Below are 11,711 nucleotides of genomic sequence, written 5' to 3' on the forward strand. Positions count from 1 at the left end.
GTCCTCAATCAACCTCCAGGTCTCTTACTGCCCATCATTTAACTCTTGGCTCATTGCCTCTCTCTCCACCCTAAATTTTGTTATATTGAGTGAGCTCCACATCCATGTGATGGCCTCTCCATCACTTCCTTGACCACCTCATCTCCAGAGATATTTTCCACACTCCACAGCAGCTGGACCACTTCTGTAGTCACACCCTCAACTTTGTGTTCACCAAAAGCCATTCCACTTCCAATATGGAGACTTTCCAACTACAACCTTTTCCTTAATTAAATCTCCCTTAATAATTCTTTGACCTTCATCATGAGTTCTGTTCCCTTGACTTCACTAATGTCTCACTACTCATGAGATTCACTTTTATATTCCTTCTTTCTTACCTTCATTTTCATCATCCATTACTATAATCACTCTCTTGCTCTGTCTCCTCCAATTGTGTTGGCTTCTTTGTCTCCCTCTATCTCCCCGTCCGCCACTCACACTCTGTCTCTCTCTCTCAAACAAACATTAAAACAAAATCAATACCTCAAAGTAACCAATCAGGTAATAAGAGAAAAAGGAATAATAGAACATCACCATTTTGTAAACCCTCAATGAGATCAAGATCATCAATAGCTTTAATGTTACAAAGGAGAGACACTTGAAGGTTATGTGCCTCCTGATGAAAAGACACAGCACCACCTATGGAGTATTCTTGATGAAAACCTGAACCTGAATCAAAGCAAGCCTTTATATCTAACAACCGTTTACAGAAAATGAAAGGAGATAGAGGAAATGGTTAAATGTCACCATAGGAATGCAATCAGCAAAATCCTGAATAGGAAATTTCTGAAGGACAAAAATCTCTATTTCTTCACCAAAAAGGGGGTGATAAAGAAGTGGAGAGGGAAGATCTGTAGATTATAATAGATTTAAGAGAGTTGTCCATCAAGTGTAACATTAGCTCTTTGAGGATGGTGCCATATAGGCCATATGACATGATATATGACAACCACATGACAACCTGACATCACTATTAAGTGATGATATCACTATTAACCTCACATGCCCACACCCTTGATTCCACCTGCCCCCTCAAACCTTGTCTCTCCCCAGGCTTGCCTATGTTTCCCATCTTCACAAATGGCCCCACCACCATCTGGTTGCTCAGGTAGCTACCTAGTTGTTGTTACAATTCCTCTCTTTCCTTCACCCCTCCCCTCTTGTATCCAACACATCATAACTAGTCCTGTCATTTCTGTCTCAGAAGGGGTATATTTCTTTTCCATCTCTTCCACCCTGATCCAACCCACCACCATCAGTTGCTCAGATCACTGCAGCCTCCAAATGACCTCCTGTCTCCTTTCTTGCCCTCTTCCAGCCCACTCCTTCCACTGCAGCCAGGATGATTAATGTTTTAAGTATTTTAAAAATATGGGTAGGTGGCGGGGGGATTGGATGAGGGTGGTCAAAAAGTGCCAACTTCCAGTTATAAATAAGAACTAGGGGTAGAACATACAACATGATGGCTCTAGTCAACACTGCTATGTGATGTATAGGGAGGTTGTTAGGTGGATAGATCTGAAGAGTTCTCATCACAAGGAGAAGAAAAAACATATACTAATTTGTTATTGTTTTGGGTGTTTTTTTTTTTTTTTTTTTTTTGTCTGTGGTTTTTTAAAATATCTCTGTGAGGGGCGCCTGGGTGGCTTGGTCGGTTGGGCGGCCGACTTCGGCTCAGGTCATGATCTCGTGGTCCGTGAGTTCGAGCCCCGCGTCGGGCTCTGAGCTGACAGCTCAGAGCCTGGAGCCTGTTTCGGATTCTGTGCCTCCCTCTCCCTCTGCCCCTCCCCTGTTCATGCTCTGTCTCTCTCTGTCTCAAAGATAAATAAACGTAAAAAATAAATAAATAAAATAAAATAAAATATCTCTGTGAGATGATGGGTGTTAACTACATTTACTGTGATAACCATTTCACAATGTATGTAAGACACATCACTATGCTGTACACCTTAAACTCATACAGTGCTGTATGTCACTTACATCTCAATAAACCCAGAAAACAAAACAAACAAAAAAGAAATCATGTTGAACTCAAACACAGGGTACCTACCATGTTCCAGAAATGAGCTGTTCATGCTCAGAAAAAAATAAACTAGCTATTTATCTCAAAAAATAGATAGATAGATAGATAGATAGATAGATAGATAGATAGATAGACAGACAATAAAAATCAGAATATAGATCATGTCGTACTTTAAACCCTCCAGTGGCTTCCTAACTCGTAATAAAATAAAATCTAAATTCCTCACCTCTCCTTCATATAAGACTGTTGGACCTGAGCCTCCTGCATATTCTGATGCTTCCTGCATCCCTCTCCTTCCTGGAGTGACTCTGGCTCCTTTTCAGGGTCTCAAACATGACAAGCTCAGGGCACTTATTCCCACTATTCTCCTGGCCCAGATCTCTCTTTCCCCAGATCTTCATAAGGCTGGCTTCCCATCCTTGAGATCTCAACTAAAATGCTACCTCCTCAGAGAGCCCTTGGGAACATCACTAAACCCTGGGCATTCCCTTCACATCAACTGTCACATCTGCTGTCATTAGTCAGTTGTTGCCTTGTTCACAGTCTCTTACGCCCTTTAGACTGGAAGCTCTTCAAGGGTGAGATGCAAAAAAAGCCTGGGCTGTAGTAGACGCTCAAGTGTAGACACTTTTTTTATTTTGATAACATTCGGTGACTATTTTGTGCAGGCAGACTTGCGGCATCGTTGGAGAGACGTGATTTACACGTACGAAACAAACTAGAAGCAAGCGCAGATGCCAAGATTAGTGCAAAAGAGGGTTGCTCAGCCCCTCAGTGCAGGAGTTTAGAAGAATAAGCATCAGCTTCTTTGCTAAGAACAAAAGACAATTCAAGTATCACTTTTTCAAGGTGAAAATAGAGCCTGAGGTACTAAAAAAGTAGACAAAAATAGAGGTTCCAAAAGGCCCAAGCAAGAAGATTAGGACATCAAGTGACTGATGTTTTTTCTTCTGTTCCTCTCAGGGCTATGCCAACACTGCCTTTGGAAATCGTAGAAGGTTTACAGAAAGACATTGCCCAGGAGTCAGAAAACCTGAGAGTCCCAGTTTTCTCCCTTTTACTGGTTGTTGCTCTTGGGCAATGCACACGCGCTCTTTGTGCCTGAGCTTCTCACCTACGATCTGGGAGTTTGGGAGTGGGCTTTTGAGCACTCTTCCCTGCTCTCAAGACTTTAGGCTCCCAAGTGGCCCCTTGCATATGGCAGAGCTACACAGGGACAGAAATCGCTGAAGGAGGGAAGCCAAATGTCAGGGGAAGGAGACTGGGATTCAGGACTCATCTCATCCATCAGGAGAAAGGGCCTGAGGATTGGCCTGTTGTCATCTATCCGGTGAGCTCCCCTCACAAACTCTAACTTCTAACCTACTCCCTACTCCCTGAGACAGGATCTGGGGAAGAAGGGCAAGCCTGGCTTTTAGAGGTGGCAAAGATTACTGAGGAATCCTGCCCCTTGGCTCCCAGGGCAGGAAGTGCCAGGCAGAAGGCAAGGCAGGGGAAAGCACTAGAACCGAGAATGAGCAAAGAGCAGTACTGCCTGGGGCATGGGGTTCCAGACCCAAGGAGAACATTATTTGAGACCAATAAGGAAAGAGAAAAGTAGTGGTTCCCACCGACTTCCCAGACCAAGGAAACTGGAAATGACTAGTAATTCCTTTCTGTTCCTCTGAGAATATGGCCTCAACAGGCCTGTGAGCGCCTCCATCCCCTCCTGCCCCATCAAGATGGCTCTGCCCAGAAGAGAGAATGAGGACTCCCGGGGGCTCTTGTTCCAGCACTCTCTCTATTTTCAGGACTTGCTTTCACCTCTGGAAAAAAACTTCAGGAAAAGTGACCCCTCCTTCCCACCCATACTCACTGACCAAAATTTCCATCAAAGCCTAGCTTCTATCCCTCATGCCAGGAATCATACCCAAGTGGAAGCACAGACATCCCTGGCTACCATAAAGCAAGGAAGGGGCCAACCCAGGAAAGGGGTGAAAGGTGATGTCAGCCGTCTGAAGTTTCCCAGGGATGGTGAGAAGGTAGGGGGGAAGGTCTGAGGAAGGCAACCTTCAGCAACAGCCACTGAGAGGGAGGGGTGTGCAGTGGGAGTAGAGCAGCCAGGGGCTGGAGCCCAGGGCTCTTGGCTCGGTGCCCAGTCTCTGATCTGCTGCATTGTTCAGCTATTTCCTTCCTTGGAAGTAGTAAGCGGGTGGAGGGGACCAGGATTGCATGGCTGGGAGTAAATGGAGCAGGGTGGAGCTTCCATTGGGGGAGGGGGCCTCCAGTCTGTTCCCATGACCAGCTGCCCTTCCGGCAGCCAGGGGACTGCGTGGGAAAAGTTCTTGGAAGTGCTGGGGACAGTGTGTGTGTGTGTGTGTGTGTGTGTGTGTGTGTGTGTGTGTGCGCGCACACGTGTGTGCGCAAGCGCACTTTTTCATTTGTGTCTGACTGCCTTGCTTGGATTTAGTCACAAGACAAAGCCCTTTGAGAAATAGTCACCAGTCTATGTTCCCACTGGGCTGTGCCCTGGGAGAGGCACAAGAACCCGCCCCAACGCCTGAGAGAGGGACACTGGAGGCCTCAGACCAACTCCCTGAAGTCTTGACTTCTAGTGAATCTACATTGGCTGACTTCCCCGGATTTATGAGGATGCTTCTGGAATCTTCTGCAAAGCTTCCAGCTTCCTGGCAGAACTCCATTACTAGAGGGATGTTGGAAAGCAGGTGGGAACCAGACATGGGGAGTGGAGTCAATAATTCTCACAGCATCTCCCTAAAAAGCCTAGAATCCTTCATAACCACAGATCTTAGAGCCAGGCAGCATGCCAAGAGATTATATGATGGTCCAGTACTCAGCCTTCAGACAAGAAGCCTTAATACAAAGGTCACAAACTAGCAGCATGCAGGTGAAATGCATCCTGTAAACACATGCCTTGCTTAGCCAGCACAGCACTTAAGAAATTTTTGAACCAATATTGAAAGATTTCACACAAAAATCCCAATTTCTATAGTCTCTTGAAGAAATCAGAAGATATGGCTAAGACTGATGCCCTATTTCCCCAAGACAACATTGACTGGGCTGAGTAATGACTGCTCCCTTAGAAAGAGTGTGGGCTGGCCATGTTCCCACAGTCCCTACAGTCCCCATTGTCCTCAACACTGAGGCTAAGTATCACTTGCTGTGGCTCATCATACTTGTATGATTACTACATAGTTTTCTGGGCCTTTGTCTCTATCAAAAGGGGGAAATAAAAGAAACCAAGAGGGCCACCTGTTTCTAGAGAGAATATTTCTATGCAGCAAGTATATCCATGAGCAAACAAAGATGGGATTGGGTGTCCTTCTGCCACCTTTTCTGCATCATCCCCTCCACTTTCCAGTGACATGATGCTTAATGCCACCCTCTGACAATACTATGTCACATGCTTTGTGCCAAAATTGTCCCCCCACTCCTTCCCTCACCCCCAAATCATAATTCTCCTTTTCTCAGTGAGCAAATTCCAGCTGTAAGCCTACAAAAGTAATGTACTGGAGAAATCCCCAGCACCTGCTTGCTAATGACCCTGTGATAAAGCTGAAACTCCTTACCTTAGGTGTTCTCTCATGCAGCACCCTGCAAGATGTGCATGTGAATACACAGAAGCACACCTGAAGGAGCTAACACCAAACTGAAAACCAAGGTCACCTCTGGGGAGGTGAGGAGGAGACCAGAAATGGAGGTGATGGTCCCAAGCCTATCCCTAAAGCTTTAATATTTTACAAGGAGATTATAATCATGCATAAGATGCCTTAGCCTGCTGTTAGTCTCACCTCAGTTTATCTTTCCTGCTTATCTCCATGAACTGATCGACTCACAGTTTCCTATTCCCCAATTTTTGTGCCCATAGCTTTTCTCTTTTTCATACCCAGAATGTCTTTCTCCTCCTCCTCTACCAAGCCAAATCCAGCCCATCACTCAAGGCAGTAGTCTTTCAAAAATTTACCCCATGAGGGCGCCTGGGTGGCTCAGTTAGTCGTCTGACTTTGGCTCAGGTCATGATCTCACAGTTCATGGATTCAAGCCCCGTGTCAGGCTCTGTGCTGATAGCTCAGAGCCTGGAGCCTGCTTCAGATTCTGTGTCTCCCTCTCTCTCTGCACCCCCCTTCCCTGCTCACACTCTGTCTCTCTCCCTCTCTCAAAAATAAATAAACATTAAACATTTTTTTTAATTTAGCCCATGAACACCCTAAACAAAGTTTTAAATTAGGTACCCCTCAATAAAGCAGGTTTTTAAAAAACTATATATTCTCTTGAAGTTAAAAAAATTTTTTTCCAACTAGGTTTAAATACGTTTGACCCTTGAATACAGAGGGGTTAGGGGTACCAACTTCCATACAGTCAAAAACCCACATACCACTCTGACTCCCTCAAAACTTAACTACCAACAGCCTAGTATTGATCAGAAGCCTTACCAATAACATAGTCTATTAACACATATTTTGTATGTTTTATGTATTATATACTGTGTTCTTACAATAAAATAAGCTAGGGAAAATAAAATGTTATTAAAAAAAACATAAGGAAGTACTGTACTGTAAAAATGTACATATAAATGCACCCTTACAATTTAAACCTACAATGTTCAAGGGTCAACTGCAGTTGCAAAGGGTATGATTTCTGGTGTAATGGAAATATTTACATTTTATGGTATTTTTTTAAAGTTTTTATTTATTTAAGTAATCTCCCCACCCCACGTGGGGGTTGAGTTCATGAGCCTGAGATCCAGAGTCATGCTCTTCCAACTGAGCCAACCGGGTGCCCCGTTATCCACATTTTATTTATTTTTTAACTTCTTTTTTATTTTTTATTTATTTTTATTTATTTTTTTTTAAAGAGATTTTTAAAAAAATTTTTTTTTTAACGTTTATTTATTTTTGAGACAGAGAGAGACAGAGCATGAACAGGGGATGGGCAGAGAGAGAGGGAGACACAGAATGGGAAACAGGCTCCGGGCTCTGAGCTGTCAGCACAGAGCCCGACGCGGGGCTCGAACTCACGGACCGTGAGATCATGACCTGAGCCGAAGTCGGACGCTTAACCGACCGAGCCACCCAGGCGCCCCTTAACTTCTTTTTTAAAGTTTATTTATTTATTTTGATAGAGTATGTGCGCACAAGCGGGGGAGGGGTAGAGAGAGAGGGAGAGAGAACCCCAAGCAGGCTCTGTGATGTCAGCGCAGAACCCAACACAGGGTTCGATCTCACCAACCGTGAGATCAGGACCTGAGTGGAAATCAAGAGTCTGACACTTAACCAACGGAGACACCCCAGCACACCCGCCCCCCAATATTGACATTAAAAAAAACTTATATTAAATGTATTCACTGGAATCACAGTGATTTGATACTCATCATCAACATTTGCAAATTGCATAAGCAAGCTCTTAAAGGAAAATTTACATCATTGCTTTTGTCCTTGAATTTTCTCTCCACTTCTCCCATATAATGCTATCCTAATGTAATACATAGTTTATGCTGGAAAATCTTTTATTTTTTTTAATATTTACTTTTATTTTTGAGAGAGAGAGAGAGAGAGACAGAGTGTGAGCAGGGGAGGTGCAGCAAGAGGGGGAGACACAGAATCTGAAGCAGGCTGCAGGCTCTGAACTGTCAGCACAGAGCCCGATGCGGGGCTCGAACCCACAGACTATGAGATCATGACCTGAGCCGAAGTCAGATGCTTAACCGACTGAGACACCCAGGCGGCCCTTGAAAATCTTTTATTGATCATCAAACAATACTTCTCTGCCATAAATATATATGTTTATATAAAAATTAAAATTGTATTCTTTTCTTATTTTTTGTGGCCATAAGGCTCCAGAGTTTACAATTTTCTTCTGGATTAACTTATCATTACAATTATTATTAGTTTACTGTTTGTCAAACAACATAAATATATTGCAAATGTTGATAGAGCATTATTAAACATGAGTAAAAAAACGTTTTAAAGTAAGTTCTATGCCCAACATGGGGCTCAAACTCATGACCCCAAGATCAAGAGTCCCCTGCTCTACTGACTGAACCAGCCAGGTGCCCCAAATAGTAAAATTTATAAAAAATACAACTCGAAAGAAAGAAAGAAAGAAAGAAAGAAAGAAAGAAAGAAAGAAAGAAAGAAAAGAAAAGAAAAGAAAAAGAAATACAACTCATATTGAAATAGTCATATACATGCTGGAATGAGACAGTGATCAGCATCAATTTTATCTCTACATCCTATTTTTATAGATGATAATGTTGAGAAATCTCGTTCACATAAACATGTACATGGGAATTGAAGAAGTTTGGGCAGGGTCGCTCAATTCCACCTAATCATTCAACAGGTGACAAATGAATTTGTTTTACTTCCTTCAATTGTGGAAGGCAAATATTGGGAAATTTTGATTTGCAGAACAATTTGTTGCCCAGACAAACCGAGTCATTTGCTTTCTCAATATTGAAATCACTATTTTAAATTGTTTCTTTGGGGGCACCTGGGTGGCTCAGATGGTTGAGCGGCCTACTCTTGATTTCAGCTCAGGTCATGAGCTCACAGTTCATGGGTTTGGTTCATGGGGTCTAGTCTGGCGTTGGGCTCTGCATTGACAGTGTGGAGACTGCTTGGGATTCTTTCTCTTCCTCTCTCTCTGCTCCTCTCCTGCTCCGACTCTCTATCACTTTCTCAAAATAAATAAATAAACTAAAAAAAAAATTGTTTCTTTGGAGCCCCAGAGATTTTTACACACCAAGGCAACATACCAAAATGAGAGTTAGGATGGGCCAAAGATAAGTCTTTTGTACAATAGTATAGGTTAAATTGTGCTATAGTAACAAGTAATACCAAAAATCTCAATTGTTTAAACCAACAAAGATTCTTCTCCCCTCTGTACCCCAAACTCACAATACGTATCCATCACAGGTCAGCTGGGGGTTCTGATCCATGCCATCGTCATTCAGGGATCTAGACCTCATCATCTGAAATGTCATTGGTCACCATGGCAGAGAGAAGGTAAGGAGAATCATACGCTGGCTCTTAAATGCTTCCACCCAGAAGACACATTTTTGCTCATGTATCATTGTCCAAAGCAAGTCACATGGCCACACCTGACTTCTAAAAGGTGGGAAAGTACCTATAAGAGAACAGGGAACATGGATGAGCAGCACTGATGGTTAACACACTTGTCTTTTGTAAAATGGGAGCCAAGAAATTGTGGAAATGAAGGGAGGAGACGCGTTCACAGGCACAGCCTAGTCCTTGAAGATGATGTTCTGGAAGTTGATTCCCGTCAACATAACCCTGCCACCTACCCTTCGCTAAGAAAGCCTTTTTGCACCTCTAGGGGTACATGTGCCCAAGTGTGAAGACCACTGCTGCCTTTGTGAAGCCTTCCCTTCAGATCCAGGGACCTCTTTGAGTTCCTGTCATTATTGCCTCTACTATCCATTTGGAAGCTATTAGAGGAGTTAATTACATTTTCATATATGTGTTTCATGTTTTCCTAACAAGTTGTAGTTTCTTTGAGGATGGAAACCATATGTAAGTTTTTACATACCCCATATTATCTAGCAAGAACAGTTAGAACTTGTGAGTTCTGCTTGATGGCTGAATTGGTCACTTTTCTTGGTATGCTTCAATCTCATCTGTGCAGTGGGAATAACAAGGCTTCTTGCCCTTAGGATCACAATCAAGATGACAGAAGTGAAAGCTCTTTCCATCCCACTCTCTTTGACCTAACAGGGATCGGCATCTTGAGACTCCACTTCTGAAAAGCTGTATGTAATGATGAGTCATTAAAGGCTCTTGAAACATCTGTGGAAAGTGGGTTTAGGAAGATGAGCCTGACATTAGTGAATGCTGGGTGGTTGGGGAATCCGACAGGTGGGTGGCGGGGCAGGGACAGGGAGTCCAGGTAGAAAGTTGCACTTCAGAGGTGATGCAGGGAATGGCGAGCCATATTGCATCCTCAGGGAGTGACCCCAGCTGACTTCCTGAAATTCCAAACCTGGATTCAGGGCTGAATCAGGTGGCAATAACAAACCTCATGCTTCTGCCAGTCAAAACCAAGCGTTCTCTGCACCCTGACACTGCCCCCTGGTGACCTCTGGAGTCATTGCCAATACAAGGAAGCCGAATTATCATTAGGGGGATCTGGGATTGATGTGGGTGAGGACAAGATGGCTAAAATTGCGGCTGTAGAAAAGGAAAGGAACTAAGGAGAGAGAGGAGGGGGCCATACACATGGGTTGGGTGTAGGCCGGGGGGAGTTTTTATCCCTGGACTTACTGCACAAAGTGAAAACTAGAAAGAGTCTTTGAGATGCAAACAACAGCACAAGGGCATGGTTTAGCCCATGCAACTGTTTTCAAATTTTTGGGTTAGTTGCCAACGTCCCAAATCAGGTAATTTCACATTAAAATAGGAATGTCCAGTTTCTCTTGAAAAATTAAAAACATCAACCTATATGAGGCCACCATCCTGCTGAGCAGCAGCTAGTTGGGGCTGAGAGCTTTTCTGTCCCTTTCAGCAGGGCAAGAGCTTCCCTGTCACCCAGTCACCCAGGCTGCCTTCCTCAGTTCCGCTGCCCCCTTACCTTGCACGCTGGGAGTTTGTAACTCCTAGGTGGACATTTCATGCTGGAGAGCAGGGTCAAAAGGTATCAGGATGGGACCAACCAGTCATCCAATGCCTCCAGAATTTATCTATTACACATCATCCAGGGGAACCTGAGTAGCTCAGTTGGTTAAGCATCCAACTCTTGGTTTCAGCTCAGGTCAGTGATCTCACAGTTCATGGGTTTGAGCCCCGTATCAGGCTCCGTGCTGGCAGTGTGCAGCCTGCTAGGCATTCTCTCTCTCTCTCCTCTCTTTCTGCCCCTCGGCTGCTCATGTGCACGTGCTCTCTCTCTCTCTCTCAGAAATAAATCTTGAAACAAAAACAACAGCAACACAACAGAAAACAGCATCCAGCATATGCTTAAAGACCTTTGGGGACAAGAAAATCACTGCCTATTAAAGCAGCCCGTTGCACCTTCAGATAACTCAGACCGCTTTCACAGGGTGGGAATGTCTGTTGAGGTTGTATTCTCTTGAGGATACAGGCCCAGAGAGAAGAGACTTGCCTACAATGTTGTCTCAAAAATTAAGCAGACACTTAGCAGGCATGTGTGAGGCACCACCAAGTGCCCGAGACTATGCTGGTGAGTGAAGATGGCATGACCTGTGCCCTAAAGAAACTTCCAGTCTGGGCAGAGGTGGGCCAGGTTTACACAGATGGTATCAATACCTAGCAATGCTGATATAGTGACATCTGGGAATAGTGCATTGAAAGAGATCAGTCCAAATTTGAAATTCCAAGTCTCCCAGACATGAGAAATTAGACATGTAAGCTCTGAAAATATCAACTGTGGTTATACAGCTCTGTGCCACTCCTGGCACATTACTACAGACATCTGGGAGTTGACTCCATGAGCCAGAAGGGCATACAGGCAACTGACTTGATCTTCTTTGAAAAAGTCACGATACCTGAGTTTTATGTCAGTTCTGCATAACTGAGTGAATTTGGGCACATCTCTTTGCCGCTTAGGGCCAAGGCTTCTCCATCTGTGAACACAAAGGGCTGAATCAAATTTCTCAGGGCTTAATATTTACTTTCAT

At 43.9% G+C, this 11,711-nt stretch overlaps 1 long non-coding RNA gene across 4 annotated transcripts; it reads left to right on the plus strand.

Moving 5' to 3' along the window:
- Window positions 1-221: 221 nt before the first annotated feature.
- On the plus strand, window positions 222-9,868 carry LOC121041829 (uncharacterized). Of its 4 annotated transcripts, XR_005795862.1 has the most exons (7): window positions 222-1,147; window positions 3,026-3,392; window positions 3,853-4,083; window positions 4,512-4,767; window positions 5,653-5,762; window positions 8,977-9,066; window positions 9,735-9,868. It is a non-coding gene; the product is annotated as an uncharacterized LOC121041829 (long non-coding RNA). The 4 variants fall into 4 exon arrangements; XR_005795861.1 differs by having other exon boundaries at window positions 8,977-9,868; XR_005795864.1 differs by having other exon boundaries at window positions 4,657-4,767; window positions 8,977-9,868.
- The last annotated feature ends 1,843 nt before the right edge of the window (window positions 9,869-11,711 follow it).

This window comes from Herpailurus yagouaroundi, unplaced genomic scaffold (assembly GCF_014898765.1).
Source record: "Herpailurus yagouaroundi ecotype Mexico unplaced genomic scaffold, PumYag 184, whole genome shotgun sequence".
NCBI classification, from domain to species: domain Eukaryota; kingdom Metazoa; phylum Chordata; class Mammalia; order Carnivora; family Felidae; genus Herpailurus; species Herpailurus yagouaroundi.